The sequence below is a fragment of the Acinonyx jubatus genome, chromosome B3 (genome assembly GCF_027475565.1).
Source record: "Acinonyx jubatus isolate Ajub_Pintada_27869175 chromosome B3, VMU_Ajub_asm_v1.0, whole genome shotgun sequence".
Lineage (NCBI taxonomy): Eukaryota > Metazoa > Chordata > Mammalia > Carnivora > Felidae > Acinonyx > Acinonyx jubatus.
The window spans coordinates 79,964,913-79,981,692 of NC_069386.1; the positions used below are offsets into that span (position 1 = coordinate 79,964,913).

Sequence of the window (16,780 nt, forward strand, 5' to 3'; positions counted from 1 at the left end):
TTTCTTGGTTCACTGGGGTGGGGGTAAAGGAATGCAAAATTTTTTGCTTATTCATTATATGTACAAGGCAACATCTGTTCTCTACTCATTTTTTGTCTGCATTTCTGCCTTCAGAGTCTGTTAAATAAACATAAAAATGAACTTTGTGGTTGAAATATGCTAACTAAAGGTGAAAATAGATAGGCAGGCACCTTACCTGGGCTAACATTCAGCTGGAATGCACAGCTGTTAAAACACTAATCCCTTCCGTGTTGGTTGGTCAATAGCCACAATCCTGACACTCCCAAATACTATCGACTCTGGCTGCCTCAGCCCCTCCTTGGGGACTCTCCAGGCCTTTCAATAATCGAGCAACAAGAGGGATAATGCCTGGTTCAGCAGGGTCTCCAGGACCCTGCTGGGGCGGTATGTTAGATATTTTGAATAACACCTCTGCATATTACCTAACTATCTGGAAAGCAGATTTCCATTAAAAGACTGGAAGGTTTCAACCCCTCCATATCGAGCAGTATAACATTTCCAGTCAGGATTTTAACAGGAAAGGATGACATACCCAAATTAAGATAATCTGTTGAAAATCAATTTATAAGGGAACTATTTACAAAGATGGGGCTGGGGTCATATGTGGGCAGGGGACCACAGCGTAGCACAATAACCTATGGCTAGAAGCAATAAAACTGCCCTCACTCTGGGTCCTGGTGAAGAGTACTATTGGTAATAGTGAGAAGGCTGCCTTGAAGGAAGTGACCTTAGGTCAAGCATACGGTACACCTGAAGCAATCCTGAAGGGAGAGATTCTGATTAGCCATGGACAGTTCTCAGAAGGCTCATCTCCTGTGAGTTCCCCATTGGCAGAATCCAGTGGGAAAGAGGCCCAAGAGACCATTGACATCATCTATGGGTTGTGCCTCCTGGGGCAGCACTCTGAGTGGAGAAGGTAGAGAGCCTGTTGGGAGGGTTGAAGGGAAGACATCTAGCCAACTGTCTACTTGTTGTCTTTCTTTTTTTTTTTTTTTTAATGTTTATTTATTTTTGAGAGAGAGAGAGAGAAAGTGCATGCATGCAAGTGGGGGAAGAGCAGGGAGAGAGGGGGACAGAGGATACAAAGCAGGCTGTGCGCTGACAGCAGAGAGCCTCACACAGAACTCAAACTCACAAATTGCAAGATCATGACCTGAGCCAAAGTTGAACACTTAACCAACTGAGCCACCCAGGCATCCCGAATTGTTGTCTATGGAATTTTTCAAACTAGTTCATATCTCACATGAAGTGCTCTTCACAAGGAAAAAATATGAAAGCTTTAGCTTGTTTCTTTGAATTTATTAGTTTAGGAAATGGAACTTTTTGTTTTGTTAACTAACTTCATTCTCCAGATTATGCTTAGCACCATACCAAAGCCACACCTTTCAAATGGATTTTTTTCACAATCAGGTTTACACAAAATGTCAATATTAGAATGAGAAAAAAAAAATAGGTGTGTAATTGGTCAGTAGAGATTCCTGAAAATAAAGTGACAGTAACTCAAACAGGTGTAATTACTCCTGAGGTAGGGCAGTGTAATTATTCTCAGTAAGATTCGGTTGAATCCTTGTGATGTCCACAACTGTGAAAATACAACTCTCTTAGCAGCTCTGTGTGTAAAACGTACTGGTTTAGAGAGGTCACAGTGATCTCTGACCAAACTGACTCATATTACTTCTCCATGCAAGAACAAATACTTATGATCTACATATTCAAGGATCAGAAGATAGATTATAGGTCAAAGAGAAACTATACTTTTTATTTTTTTATTTTTTTGCCCTTGTTTCTTTCCAGCTCCATCTCCACACTGTTGAGCACACAGTGGCCTTGATCAGAGATGGATTTATGCTGCTGACTTCTTGCCCCCAGGTTCCCAGGGTCCCACAGCTTTCCACTGCCACTCGCTTGCCACTTCTAGACTTTAAGGAGCCATCGAGGTAGTAGAGTACGTGCATGGGTAGCCAACAGTGATAGAAATGGTTTCCAAGGTGTGGGAAAGCAAAAATCCTATGCCCTGATGAGATAGTCTACTTGGAAGCGTTGCCATTTCCAAATCCAGGTCCCTCCTGGGGGTCATGCTGCGATGCCTGGGGTGGTTACTCCTGGGAATAACAACATTAATCCTATGTTTGGTATCATGGGAGAGCTGAATTCTAGATTTCAATTAGGCAAATTACTTAACCTCTTATACATATTTTACTTTAGTGGATGTTTGTGAGCATTACTTAGAAAAATGGTGGCTTGCCCTCGCCAGAGGGGTCACTTTCCTTTTAACCAAAGTCCTGACTGGCCATTTTTATTCCTTGGTCAACAGTAGCTTTTGCACTCATGATGATGTCAGCCCTCCTTGGATCAAACTAAGGAAACTATAATGTTTTTACTTCTTAAGGATATTATCTAATGCAAAAACATACAAACAGCTTTGTATCTGGATAAGTATTCCAACCAAACAGAAGAGAAAGGAATGAGTTTTAAAATTCTCTGAGTATTGAGGGTTTTTTTGTTTTTTGGGTTTTTTTTTTTGTAATTATATGCTTCAAGAGGGTAGCAAGAAACTCAGATAATGAAAAAATAACAGGGAATTCCAAGTTCAAATATTTGTTAAGGGTCTACTGAGTGCCCAGCATTGTTCCGGGTACTGACATAATGATAGAATATGATGCCTACCTTGGCCTCCAGAAGCTCATGGTCTAATAGGAGAGTACATTTAGACTTAGGAACACAGGGGATGCAAGGTAGGGAGTATTTAGCTGCTGGAGGGGGAGATGGAAACAGGGCTGGACTTTGAAGGAAAAATTCTAGACAGAGGGAAAAACGAGGCAAAGACATGGGATGTGAAAAACAGCATGGTGGGTTTGAACAGGCATGGTTGGGGAGGATGGGTCTGGAGGGGGAGTAGAGGCTTGTGGAGAGCCTGGTGCTAGGAGCTGGGATTTTATTTAGTGAGCAGGGGGGAGCTATTGCAGGACTTTAAACCAAGCAGAGACATGGTCATATCAGCATTTGAGAACCAGCAGCCTCATGTGGGTGCAAGGGATGAACTAAATATTCCTTTTGCAACTATGTCTATTGGACCTAAGCATATATTAAATAGCTTTCTAATTTGCTTTAATTTAAATTAACAGGGAAATTACTTGCATATCAGTCAGAGTCCTGTCAGGAGTCAGAAATCACATCAGCTTTTTGAAGAGGGAGAATTAATACATAGAACTCTTAACTAGGTGTTGAGAAGACAAAGGATACATGAAGGTATCATGGTGCTGTGACTGAAGGAAGTAGCTGCCAGCCCAAGGACTAGAGGAGCAGGGGGAGAGGTCAGCATTATTAAAATGTAAAAGATTTTGGGGATGGTGGCCATGTACTATGAGGCTAGTTCTGTTTTGGAAAAACTGCAAACTAGAATCACCTACTTCTACTGGAATGAAGGGCCAGGGCCACCACGAGGGCCAAAGCCGCGACACTGAGGAGGCGCCTATAAATCAGAAGTGAACAGAAAGCACCGGAGAGAGCAGGCCCCATTTTTCCTCTGCAGCCTTGCTGGTTCTGTCCAGCTCTCTTTCCTGGCAGAGCCTAACAGGGAGCAGTCAGCCAGAGTCCCAGCCCCAAACTGCCAGACAGAGCATAGAGGGGCGAGTTTGGATCTATTATGGCTTAGTAACTAACCCAACTACAGTTCCCACAGGACTGTGGGTGCCAATGGATGGGAAGAAACAGGGCAGACATCCTAGAAGCTAAAAATTTCCTGAAACATTAGCAGGTAATCATTCACCTTTTAGGCTTATTTTCATAATGACCTATGAGTGCTATTAGCTCTCTTTGTGACCTCTAATTCCCATCTGCTTTGATGTCTTTTCCTCTGACACCTCCTACCCCAAGTCTGCTGTCCTGCAGACCCTGGAACTGTAGGGAAAAGACATGAGTGGGCCCAGGTGCCACAAAGGTAGGCAGTGCTATTCTGGTGCTGCCACCTCATGCTGATCTTATCAGTCACCTTGGATTATCTGAAGTGTATGTCATTGATGGAAAAATCTTGCTTCCAGGGGCACCCGGGTGGCTCGGTTGGACATCCGATTTGATTTTTGGCTCAGGTCATGACCTTGGGGTTCAGGGGACTGAGCCCCTCATCAGGCTCTGTGCTGACAGCACGGAGACTGCTTGGAATTCTCTCACTCCTTCACTCTGCCCCTCCCCCACTTGCTCATGCCCACTTACACACCCTCTCTCAAACACAATTTTTAAAAAAAGAAAAATCATGCTTCCTTCAGTCACTCTACTTTATTAGTGTCCCTGCCAGTATTTTGCTTAGGGCCTTGCTCTTTGTGGGCATTTGTATTTGTTTGTAGAATTGAATTAAGGCGTATCAACCATGTGGCTTAAGCATTTGATTACGTATTGCTGGTGTTTGTCTCCAGTTAATTTCTGTGTGTAAGTCTTGCCTCACCCACTAGATGACAGTCTTCTTGAGGGCAGATCCACGTGGCAGGAGAACATGGAATTGAAGTCAATAGAATTAGGTTCAAATCCCAGCTCTAAAACATACTAAATAATTGAAGTAAGTTACTTAATCTAAGACTTAATTGCCTCATCTGTAAAATAGGGGATGGTAGGGTTGTGATGGTAAAATGAAATGATATCCTAACACACTGCCTGGTACTTAATAGGTGTTTAATAATTTACTTCCCTTCTCCCTTTATTTTATATCTCCTCCACCATTTCTCATTACGCCAGGAATGCAGTAACTTGGGTGACTTAACAAAATAGGGAAGTTGTAGAATCCTTTTAGGAGAGAGTCTGAAATGTCTTTATGTAGTTTTCCTCTTCCCCAGGCATCCAGAACATTGGGTACACCAATAACAATTTTAAAAACTATATAATGGCTGGAAGTTATTTCTAAAGAGGAAGGTCATCTTCAGTGTGTAGACATGAGCAGCCGGATTGTGTTAGAACAATAGCTATTCATTGTGTCGGTTTCAAAGCTGGCACCGGCAAGCTAGTATTCCAGTGTTGTTCCCACACAAACAGATCTCGAGCAAAATTTCCATGACCCGACGGATTAGTGTAAACAACTCATTGCAAGAGCTTTTTACTTCTATCCCCATGTCATTCATTTAAACATTCAAGGCTTTGCAGAGAGTCTTGTAAGCACTGCTTCAGATTTTTTTTTTTTTAATTTTAACAAACGTTCATCAACCCTTACCCTTACGATTATGTTTTGTTGTTGAGTACACAGGGTAAAGCTTGGTTCCTTCCACTGGGGCTGTAGGTGGGAGATTCAGCCATTGGATATCACAGGTTAAGGGAAAAGTCCTTTAAAGGCACCAAAGTGTTAATGGGCTGGCCAAGGCATGCAGGTTGCTAGAGGTCTTGACCCCTGGACCAAAGAATAATGGCAGGCTTTTTATTTTTAAGTGGTAGTTAGCATTTGATAGCACTTCATATTTGCAGTGACCTTTACAGCCATTGTTATTAGTTATTCCTCCCAGTGGCTCTTTGAACTAAATGACAAAACTATTTTTACTCAAATCCACCAACTCCCTCCCCTTCCGTTCCAATCACAAGACCTGGTGGGGTTCTCTGTACATCACGCTGACATTTCCTCACGAGCAACGATCTCACTGATAAAGAATATGTTCAAGTCAAAACAGTATGAAATGCAGTGAGTTTTAATATATTCAGTGCAAGTTAGATCATGTCACTCCTCTGCTTTAAACCCCAACGACAGTTCCTCATCTTACTTGGAGGACCTGCCACTCTTCCCTCACTGTTTGGACCTTATTCCTACTCCTCACCCTCTCCGTAACCCTGCCCCAGTCTCATGGGCCTCCTTGCATCTTCTCCAACCACACAGGCTCTTGTCCCAGGCCTTAGCTTTGGGTGTATCCTCTGTCTCCAATGTTTTTCCTTCAGATATTTACATGACTGACTGTCTCTTCCTTCTGGCCTTTGCATACACATGACCTTCTCAAAGAGGTCTCCCCTGCCAGCCTAATTTAAAACTGCAACTGTGATCAAGTATGTAAAGCTTTCTAATATGCTATATAATCTACTCAGCTATTGGGTTTACTGTTTATTTTCTCTCCCCCCACAAGACTGTAAAATCCACAAAGATAGGGATCTTTGTCTGGTTAGCTCAGTGCGATACACCAAGCACCTGGAACAATGCACAGAGAAGGCATGTAATAAATATTTGTTGAGTGGACAAATACTGCTCCTCTGAAGGTCATTGTCATGAAATTTGAACTACAGACTTAGAATGTGTCTCCATATGTGGTTTATCTTTATATTCCTTAGCCATGGGTCCTATGCTTATTTTCCACTTGTATCAAACAACTCCTTTTGATAGCAATTCTATAGAGATAAATGAAGCGCACAGGTCCTTAAGGTTGCAAAGGAAGCATAATATCTCAGTGTTGCAGCATAAGAAAGACTTTATGGGTGTTGTACTGCAAACACTCATCTGTTGGAATCCTAACAACGTCATTGCCATGTTGCATTCATCTCCCTTTCCATCTTTACAGGGGCGTAGATTGCTGAATTGGTTAAAAGGATAGGATCAGGTGCCCCTATCAGCTAATTCATGTTCCACCAATGTCTACAGTGTGACTTTCAAAAGGTGTTTTAGTTTCTCCCAGCCTCAGTTTCCTCATCTGTAAAATAGTGATAAAAATCATCTCTATCTCATACGGTTTTATGAAGATTAATGAGGTAAGGCATGTAAAAAGTTTGATATAGGCATCAAATAAATACTTGCTGTTATTATTAATTCTGATTTTAAACAAGTCCTTAATGTTGAGTTTAATCAAGTCTTATTTATTACTTGTACATGACTGATGTAAGCTACCTCACCAGTTTCTGTGTGGTAGGATACAAATGATAGGTGTATCTTTTTCCCCCTTTCAGTTGCCAGAACACCTTGCTGTTCACATGAGTAGAGATTCCAAAATTTCTCTCTTAAAGCCCCAACCACCTCCCACCTCTTCTAAACATCCAAGAACACCAAGAACACCCTGGTCTTAATTCATTCCAAAGGGTCAGTCTTGAGTCTGAGTGGTTGGCCAGTGTTGCTGAAAACTGGCTCAACACAGTCCACCACCACTTCCCCACTGCTGCCAGGATTCTCTTGCTGCCCTAGAGCCTCTACATGTATGTGTGCTTGGGCTCCAAGATCACAGCTCTTTTAGTTCATAGTGCTCAGTCATTGTTCTCAAATCACACCCACACCCTGAAGGGTTTCCAGCCTCAGCCATGGCCTGTGCTGGAACCAGCCCTCTCCAACTCCTGCAGGGGTTACCCTGTATCCCTTCTGTAACCAAGACCCTCAGTCCAGATTGCCCATTTTTTCATGGTGAGTTACCCCTTTGGGGTTTTTGAGGTCCATTTTTCCCAGAAAGCTTCTTATGGGGTCTATCCTAACCCATCAGGGAGACTTAAATTTTTTTTTTTAATTTTAGAGAGAAAGAGAGCAGAAGTGGGGAAGAGGGGCAGAGGGAGGGAGAGAGAGAATCTTAAGCAGGCTCTGTGTTCAGTGGGAGCCTGATGATGTGGGATCGTGACCCTGGGATCACGACCTGGGCTGAAATCAAGAGTCCAATGCTCAAGAGACTGAGCCACTCAGGCATGTCCATCAGGGGGACTCTTGAACTCCACGTACTTTCCCACATCTCGTCTCATTAGAGACATGCTCTCCATAATAAGGGGTACGAGACATGCAGGCTTTGTCAAGCCACAGGAAGCTTTACTCGGTTCTCTCTCTAGATGGCATCTTACAGCATCATAAGTAAGAGTGACCACTTAATGACTTTTCCCTGAAGGAGGGAGATAGGTATCTGCTTAGGCAGAAAAGTAACTTGGCATTACCTAGCTGACTAATTTCGGGTCGCATTCTACCCAACGCCCTATTATACTTACATTCCCTGAGTCTGGTTCTACTTCTTGAAGTCAGTATAAGCCTCTCTTCTTCCCTGTGACAGACCTTCACTTGCTAGAAAGTAATTACCCAGGCCCCTCAGATTCTTTTCTTCTCTGCTGGTTCCCCAACTTGCAGAGTGATCTTAGGTGCTGATTGAGTGTACCAACAGCCAGGCACTGTGCTAAGTGTTTGAATGTATTAACTAATTTAATCTTCAAACGACCACATGAAGTAGGTATCATAGCCCCCTTTTTGTAAATGAAGAAACTGAGAGTTAGGAAGTCTTAGTAGCATGCCCAAGGTCGTGTATAGCTGCTAGGATTTGAACTCGCGCTCTCTGGTTCCCGAGCCCAGTGATGTAATGCTGTTTCCTTAATTCAGTTTCACGAGTTCAATCCTTTCATGAATTCAATTCAGCTCTCAAAAACAGAGATAATACTTATCTAAGAATATCATGATCGTGGTAAGGATTAGATGTGATAAAAGTATGGTAAAGTGGTTAATGCACTAGCTCCACTAGTGCTCAGAAAAACACGCATTTGCCACCTTTTTTCTTCCATTCAAATGAGCATCTCATAATTTAACTCCTTCACATTTTAAAAGTGCCTGACACAGAGTGGGTGCTCAGTGGGTGGTAGCTACCCCTACTATCACAGTGTGTGGTTTGAAATCCCCTCCCTATCCTGATTGTTCTCCTCTAGCTCATTTATCATTTAGATCTTAGATTGTGGTACCCAGACTCAAATAGATAACAGAGGGGAAGGGGACAGTCATCTTCCACAGGGAAGGAGGTCCCTATTAATATTATATCCTATTGCCTGCAGTCATTACTTATTTAGTTAATCATTTATACTGTCAGTAGGTATTGAAATTGCTGCCAGTCAAGTCCTCAACATCTCTTAGCCTTATACTGATCCTCACCTCACTTGGCTTGTCCTTGGATGATTGTCTTTTTCTTTTCCAAAAATGTCATTCTTCCCCCACCCCACCCCCCAATTTCTTAAGTACTATGTTTGTTGTGGAAGCTTTGAAAAGTGCAGGAAATCATAAAGAAGGAAATTAAAGTCACCGTGAATAGCACAATCTAGAGATAATCACTATTAATATCTGCATATGTATCCTTCCAGTATACATGTGGGGTGTATTTCTTTTTTATAAAATTAGGATCACACTATTCAACATATATTTTGAGTCTTCCACCATTTACCATTTTCTCCCAGCGTAAGACAACATCATCTGTTTCTTAAAATACCAGAAAACTATTAAACTACTATCCCCCCACATTGATTTCCCTACTTCCATTCTTACCCCCTCTTCAGCATATTCTCCAAAAAGTAGCCAGTGTGATCCTTGAAAATCCTAACGACCTGCTCCCGACCTTCAGTGGCTTCCCATATCACGTAAGGAGAACCCCCGGTAGTTCCCTTGGCTGGCAGGTGTGTGTGTGCAGGCCTCTCTGACCTCAGTGTCTTCCCTTCTGCAGCATGCCCTCTGGGCTCCTGCCACGTGTACTTGCTTCCAGCCCCAACCTTTTCCTGCTTTAGGGTCTTTGCTCTTTGCAGCACTACCTGGCTCAGCTCCTCATTTCAGTCCCTGATCTAATACCATCCTTCAGAAACCAGCTTCCTAGAGTACCTCTACTTCCCCCACCTCCTCTCCCTTACCCTGACTCACTTTCTTCCTTGCCTTAATCATTCTTCTGTAATTTATCACAAATATTTTCTCTTTACAGCTTTCATCTTGCGGGGCTCCACCATTTTAGCCTGCAACAGGTGTTTGGGATCCTGATAGCTCTCATAACCAGGCACTCGTCTAAGTCCTTTTATACATACTAATTTAACCTATGTCATCTAGTGAGGTAGGTACAATTATTACCCCCATTTTCTAGATGGGGAACCTGAGTCAGAGCATATGAGTACCTTCCTTAACATCACACAACCAGTAGAGAGTGGAGCTGGGATCCCGACACAGGCTCTCTGCTTCCACAGCTGTGCTCTTAACCCCTCCTCCACCCACCGGCTGCCTCCTGGTCTTTCTCCCAGCAGATGTCAGTAAACTTCCTTGTCCTGAAAGTCAAGATCGCAGACTGAACAGAAAGGCACTGAAGACAGAGTCAAATGTCATTAAAATCCTTCTCTAGATTTATGCTAGCCTCTTTTCCAGCCCTATTTGGAGACTATAGTTGAGCCATTCTGAGTTCTCCTGATTATTCTGTTATGTAGCCTTTCTCCCCTACCTGCTTCAGGAAGATTGGTACAGCTTCACGTGTTACCATTTCCTACCTCTGTAACACCCGTGGCACAAAGCTCCCATCTGAGGAATCCTGTGAGTTAGATGAGGATGGTGTGACCAGTATTAATCTTCCTGGATCAGTAGTACAAGGTTATCCAATCTCTGTTAAAATTTTGCTAAACATGTCTGTTACTATAACGGAGACCTTTGTTTCTCTACAAGTTTCTGGAAGTTCTACCATGCCTCAGAAATTCTCATGTTATCTCATTGCTACTTTTTTTCACGAATTGATGAAATCCATGTTCTTTTTTATTTATTTATTTATTTTTGACATTTATTTATTTTTGAGAGACAGAGAGAGACAGAGCATGAGCAGGGGTGGGGTAGAGAGAGAGGGAAACACAGAATCCGAAGCAGGCTCCAGGCTCCGAGCTGTCAGCACCGAGCTGCACGTGGGACTCGAATTCACGAATTACGCGATCATGACCTAGGCCGAAGTCAGAAGCTTGACCAACTGAGCCACCCAAGCGCCCCGAAATCCATGTTCTTTTAGGGTTTTATGGATGTTTATTTTGCTGTCCGAGTTGCAGTCAGTTTTGGGTGCATGTTCAGATGGTGCTGAGGTGCAATTGAGCAGTGTTTGGAGACTTCAAGACAGCAGCCAGGTGCTCTCCTCCTATCTCCTTACTATCTCAGACTTTAATTTCCTCTTGGCCATGTTTTTCCTCTCCTTCCTGGCTTGCAGATCATTCTTCTTGATAGGACGGGGCCAAACTAGGAAGTGAGTAATTCTGTTTTCACCGTATCATCTCCAAGTTAACTGTGTCGTCTGCCCCAAGTAATAGGCCAACACTTCTCCTGTCCTTTTCTCGTTCTGTGCCCACCCCAGTGGCTCTTATTATTGTTCTATGTATGCTTTAGTCCCAGGCCCCAGCCTCCCACCTCCCTGACTTGATTCTTTCATTTCATGCCATTCCTTTATACCTGCTCTTGGCTTCAAATTCCTCCCTCCTTTGTAAGTGTCCATATAAAATATAAGCTGATTGGAACACACAGTAATTTCTTTGGATAATTCCCTCTCTTCTTCCTCCCTAGAATTATGTATGAGTAGATGGTCAGGATTATATTATGTGGAACCTCCAATATTTCTAGAATCAATTTCTATCTGATTAGAGTCTCTGACCATGGGGTCAAAGAGCATCTAGCCTAGTGCCTTACACATAGGAGGTCTGCAACAATGGTTCCAACAACACCAACAATGATAGCTGGTCTTTATGTGATTCAGACATTGTGCTAAGGGCTTTCTGTGCCTTACTTCATTTAATTCTTACGGGAGGTTGTGTTACTTATGACTCTACTGAGGAACCTGAGATACGGGGAAGTGTATCTGTGTAGTTGTAAGGGCAGAGTCAGGAGCCTGACTCAGGTCTGCCCAGATTCCTGAGCATATGCACTTTAACCTCCACAGTATGCTGCCCATACTCACAGTATGCTGAGTTTAAGTCCATTGTCTCACCCCTTCTTCTCTCTGGACCTGTGGAGTTTTCTGCTTGCTTACAGTTTCAGGAACACAAGATGCTCCTATTCCCTTCTTTGGCTCTTACAAATCATATGATGACATGATTCCTTTTGTCTTCCAAGTGCCAGTCACCTCCACTCTGTCATCCATGTAGTTCTCCCTTATTGGCTAAAAATAGGTCCCTATCCTTCTGTCATGTGAGATTGTCATCAGAGCAAGCCTTGAGTGAATTAAATGCTCTGCATCTGGCAGAGTAGGGCTCTGAACAGACCTCTGGATGGTTCTTCCAACATCCCTTGGCCTGCAGAGAGTGGGGCCTGGTAGTGGAGTGACAGGTGTGCCTAGCTGGGTGGGCCCCAGGGTAAGCAGCCCTCTGTCCTGCTGCTTCCCCACTGAGCTTTTCATGCTCTGGGATTATGTTGTTTTGAAGGTTTTTCTTCAATTATGATTTATATGCCACCTACTCTCAGAAAGAATGTAAAGTGGTTTACAATAAAGCATGTCTACAACAGGACAGTTAAAACGCATTTTAAAAAGAGAGGCAGACAGAGAGAGGTCAGAAATCACTTGGTTTGAATTCCTGACAAGACGTTTTACAGCACATGAACGTATTTGATTAATTCCCAGTACAAATGTGTAAGTATGTGGGAATGGGTAAAGAACTCTGCTGATGGGGAGAACCTAGAACAGCAGGGCCTGTTTTATACATGTAATCAAAATCAAATGGCATCATGCCTAGTGACGTGTCTCATCTCAGGAAGCCTCTGGGGAAGGCAGCCGAGGGATAATGCTAATGGGTTAATCCTAAATTGAGAGCAGCCAGTCTGTCCGAGGGTCCTAGCCAGGATAATTCATCACTGTCATTGACAAAGGACCACAATAAATTTGTCTTTAAATTTTAATACCTCATCACATTTATACAGATAGAACTCACACTGTCCATTTATCTCTGTGTTGTTATTTTTAAATACAGAATAGGTATAATCATAATGGAACCCTTTAAAATTAACACATTTGCTTCAAGGGAAGTTTATATTATTGCCTATCTGCTGAACAAGATGTCTAATAGGGAATAGATGAGCAAGGAATGAATGAGTGAGTGCCCACATGGTCCCCTAACACCCGTGAATCAGTATCGTCCTAGCTGTGCTACAAACAGTTCATTCATTAAGGCTGGGTGTGTCCTCTGGCTGCACTTCCTGTTGTGACAAAGGCTGGCACTGAGTCAGACTGGCAGCCAGCACCATGACTCAGGACATCGTGGGGCAGGGCAGGCAGTACAATGACCTTGCTGACTCTATCCAGACGCACACCTACAACCACCTTGATAGGTTTGCATATGACCAAGTTCATCCTATAGCCAGATGGGAAGATAGAGAAGGAGTATTGGCAGGTGGGGTGGAGAGAGGGCTTGTGAGTTTCTATACCACCAGAGACATAATAGACACTCAAAGTGGCAAAATGAATCAGAGGAGAGATTCACTGAGATCCCTGGTAGAGTATTTTTTGCCTTCCCTACAATTCTGTAGGAATGTTTCCGTAGTTCATTGAATGGAATCAGAGTGTTAAGGCAATCTAGGAACTGAGGTCAAGTCAGGTACTGTTAAAAACAAACAACAACAGGCATGAACTATGAAATATCACTGAACAGATCCAACTAAAACTATTTTCTTAGTTATTTCTGCTTCCCTCATATAATTTCTAAAATTGTAGGTATTTATGGGAGCAGTAGTAGTTATTTGTTATAGGCAAACACTGATATTCTCTTGGGTTGAGGAAGTCATTACAAGTGAAAATGGCATTGGTAAGTCAGTGTATAACTATTTTTCATCAGCCTCATAAGTTTTTGGAGAATATTAATTTTTAAAGACATCTTATAAAGCTGGATTAAAATTTATATTGTAAGAAGCTTTGAGATGACATTATAGCAAAACCCAATCTTCACAAGTGCCTATGTGAATTTGCTCAATTCACCAAGTGTTTATTGACCACTTGGTTCTTTATCCATCCAGTCCATCTATTCATCGACCTACCCTTCCACCATTTACTCGTCCAACACTACTCATCAGCTCCAATGAGCTGAATTTTGTGGCACCCCCCACCCACTGCAAATTTATGAATATTTTGAAATCCTAAAGTCCAGTGCCTCAGAATGTGACTGGTTTTGGACATAGGGTCCTGAAAGAGTTAAAATGAAGTCAGTAGGTGGGCACTAATATACTATGACCAGTGTCTTCAAAGAAGAGGAGATTTGGACAGAGACATACAGAGGAAAGACACATGAACACATAGGAAGAAGACCATCATCTACAAGCCAAGAAGACAGGCCTCAGAACAAACCAATCCTGCTGACACCTTAATCTTAGATATGTAGCCTCCAAAATTGTGAGGAAATAAATTTCTGTTGTTTCAGCGCCCCCTCCCCCCCACCCCGAGTCTTTGGTACTTGGTTATGGTAGCCCTAGCACACTAATGCAAGTATCTATAATATACCAGGGCACTGTGTTAGATGTGGAGAGATCATCTCTACCTTCAAAGAACTCCCAGCCTGCCAGGCACAGAACATTGCTAAGTGTTGGGAAAATTGCAAGGCTACAATGATAAGTCAGCTACTTAGTTTTTGAGATGTTAGCATTCTATAAAACCAAAGCTCTTGTCCTCCATTGGTCTGATTGGCACATGCCCTCATTTTATTTTGAATTCTGACAAAAATTTTTTCCAGGGTGAGGATTCAGTTGGTGAAATATATGTCAGCCACAGGGAGCTAAAACCTGCAGAGGTATGGGAGGTCGTGTTTTGTTTTTTAATCCATGTGGCATTATTTAGGTTTAAAGTAGGCTTCAGAGCATTTTTGCTGTTTTAAACTCATCAGAAAACTCATTTTCACAATAAAATCCTGTCTTCATGGCAGATTCATTTATTCCCAGCTCATCCAGCTTTTGCTGATCTCCAGAATAAGCAGAAGGTACAGCAGTGACCCTGGCTCACTTGGTTTCTGTCTGTGCAATTGCTGTTTATAGGGAGTCACTAACTTAAGGAACAAATCATGACTAGAACCAAGGCGGAGGACATAGACCAGGGCCCTGTGGCTTTTGGAGTAGAGTGTAGTCCAACATTTTAACAAACAGCAGGAACCAACTGTAAAAACATGGAATTTTTAAAGCTCTAAGGGATTTTGGGGCGCCTGGGAGCTCAGTTGGTTGCATGTCCGACTTCGGCTCAGGTCATGATCTCACAGTTCATGAGTTTGAGCCCTGTGTCGGGCTCTGTGCTGACAGCTCAGTGCCTGGAGCCTGCTTCAGATTCTGTGTCTCCCTCTGTCTCTGCCCCTCCCCTGTTCACTCTCTGTCTCTGTCTCTCTCAAAAATAAATAAACATTAAAAAAAAAAAAAAAGCTCCAAGGGATTTTGGGTATTGTCTAGTCTGAAAACAGTCCCTCATATTTTATTGATTTGGAGCTGGGGACACAGGTTAAGTGTTTAGTGACTCACTTAAGGAAACAACAACAACAACCACCAAAAAACTAGTAGCAGAAATGGGATGAAGACCCTCATCTCTTGCTCCAAGTCCAGCTGTCTTTTCTGACCCTGTAGGTTCAGGTTTGGGAAATTATCCTCCAGAGATAATCCCCTCACGTACACTATGTCTGTAATTCAGGTACATTGTTGCTGAGTAGAGAGGGCTGTCTATCCCGTGGCTTTGGTCTGAAGTGACTAGAATTCCTATCAGTGTGGGAAACCGAATAAAGCAAGGACAGCCCTCTTTCCCACTCAGAAATAGAGCTGCTTATTAACATCACAAATGTGAAATAAATGGGAAAAAGAAGCAAATCAGGTACAACAAAGCGGCAGACAGTGTGCCATCACTTCGCGGCAACCGAGGTGGCAGGTATGGCCTCCCGCATTTTGCATATGAGAACACTGAGGGTTCAAAGATTATATCTCTCATCCAAGATCTCACAGTACCAATGGATAGACCCAGGATTTGTTATATTCCAGTCTGTGATTCTTCTGTGTTTTTATGCTGCCCTCCTCAGCATAATTAATAAGTGTTATAGGATAAGGCCAAATTAACTTTATGTTAAGATATAAAGATACACAAACACAGAGTTATGTCTTACTGGTTCACCTTTAACCTTTTCTCAATAGGTCACTGTTAATACAACACTGGTTCATCTCTAGGCTAAAACTGAACACCATTGAGGCTCATTTTGAACTTTTGTTAGCCAGGTAAATTCCTGGCCCAGAGTTATATAACTTTGAGACAGTTTTGCATTAACCGCCACTGCAAGAAGCTTCACTTACCCTTATAAAAGAAGAGAGTCATCATCTCCCTGGGTCCTCATGTCTTACATAAGAGATCTGGCTGCTTTCTCTGCCGAGATGTGGATCCTCCTATGAAGACGATTTTTTTTTTTTTAATTCCAGGAAGACCTCGGGTACCATGTCCTGTTCTCATGGCCAGAAATCTGGGTACTTCGATCTACTGTATATTGTTTTTTCTTTTATAGACAGATAAAAGAAAGGCCAGTGATCCACAGTGTGTTAGTTTGGCACAGTTAGATTCTGTTTGTGGAGTTCCCTTTTCTATGGAGCTAATATTTACTGAGCACTGATGTCCCAGGCACCACATGGTGTCCCAGACATTATGCTGCCCCTCCTGTTTTACAGAGGTATAAACGCTCACTGAGATCAAACATCTCAGCCAAGTTTATACTGCCATCAAGAAACAGTCCTGAGCTTTGAACCCAGGCTGGTCTATGCAAACTTCTGTGCACACTGCCTCCTGACCCTGTGTTTCTTTGTGCATTTCCCTAGTCAGAAGGTTTTTCTCCACCTGACCATTTATTTTCTGTAATTTTTGCTCTTGGAACAGATGATTTCCAAGATCCTTTCGAGTATTGAAATTCCGAGATTGATTCAAGTTTGTAATTCATGCAGATTGATTAATTTGCACCAACGCCTGAGTTCGTTTATTACATTAATTATTTCACTGAAGACTCCAACAGTTTTTTAGTTTACTTTCAGGTCTCCTGATGTTAAAGGAATCATGCTGCTTTTCCCAGAATAATATTTAAAACCTGAATTTTAAAATTTAAG

The 16,780-nt window shown here is 42.5% G+C and overlaps 1 long non-coding RNA gene across 1 annotated transcript; it reads right to left on the reverse strand.

Annotated features, from left to right (window-relative positions):
- Nucleotides 1-4,707: 4,707 nt before the first annotated feature.
- On the reverse strand, nt 4,708-16,310 carry LOC128316016 (uncharacterized). Its single transcript, XR_008299345.1, has 3 exons — nt 15,986-16,310; nt 10,213-10,253; nt 4,708-5,392 (listed from the first exon to the last, which is right to left on the reverse strand). It is a non-coding gene; the product is annotated as an uncharacterized LOC128316016 (long non-coding RNA).
- Between the last annotated feature and the right edge of the window lie 470 nt (nt 16,311-16,780).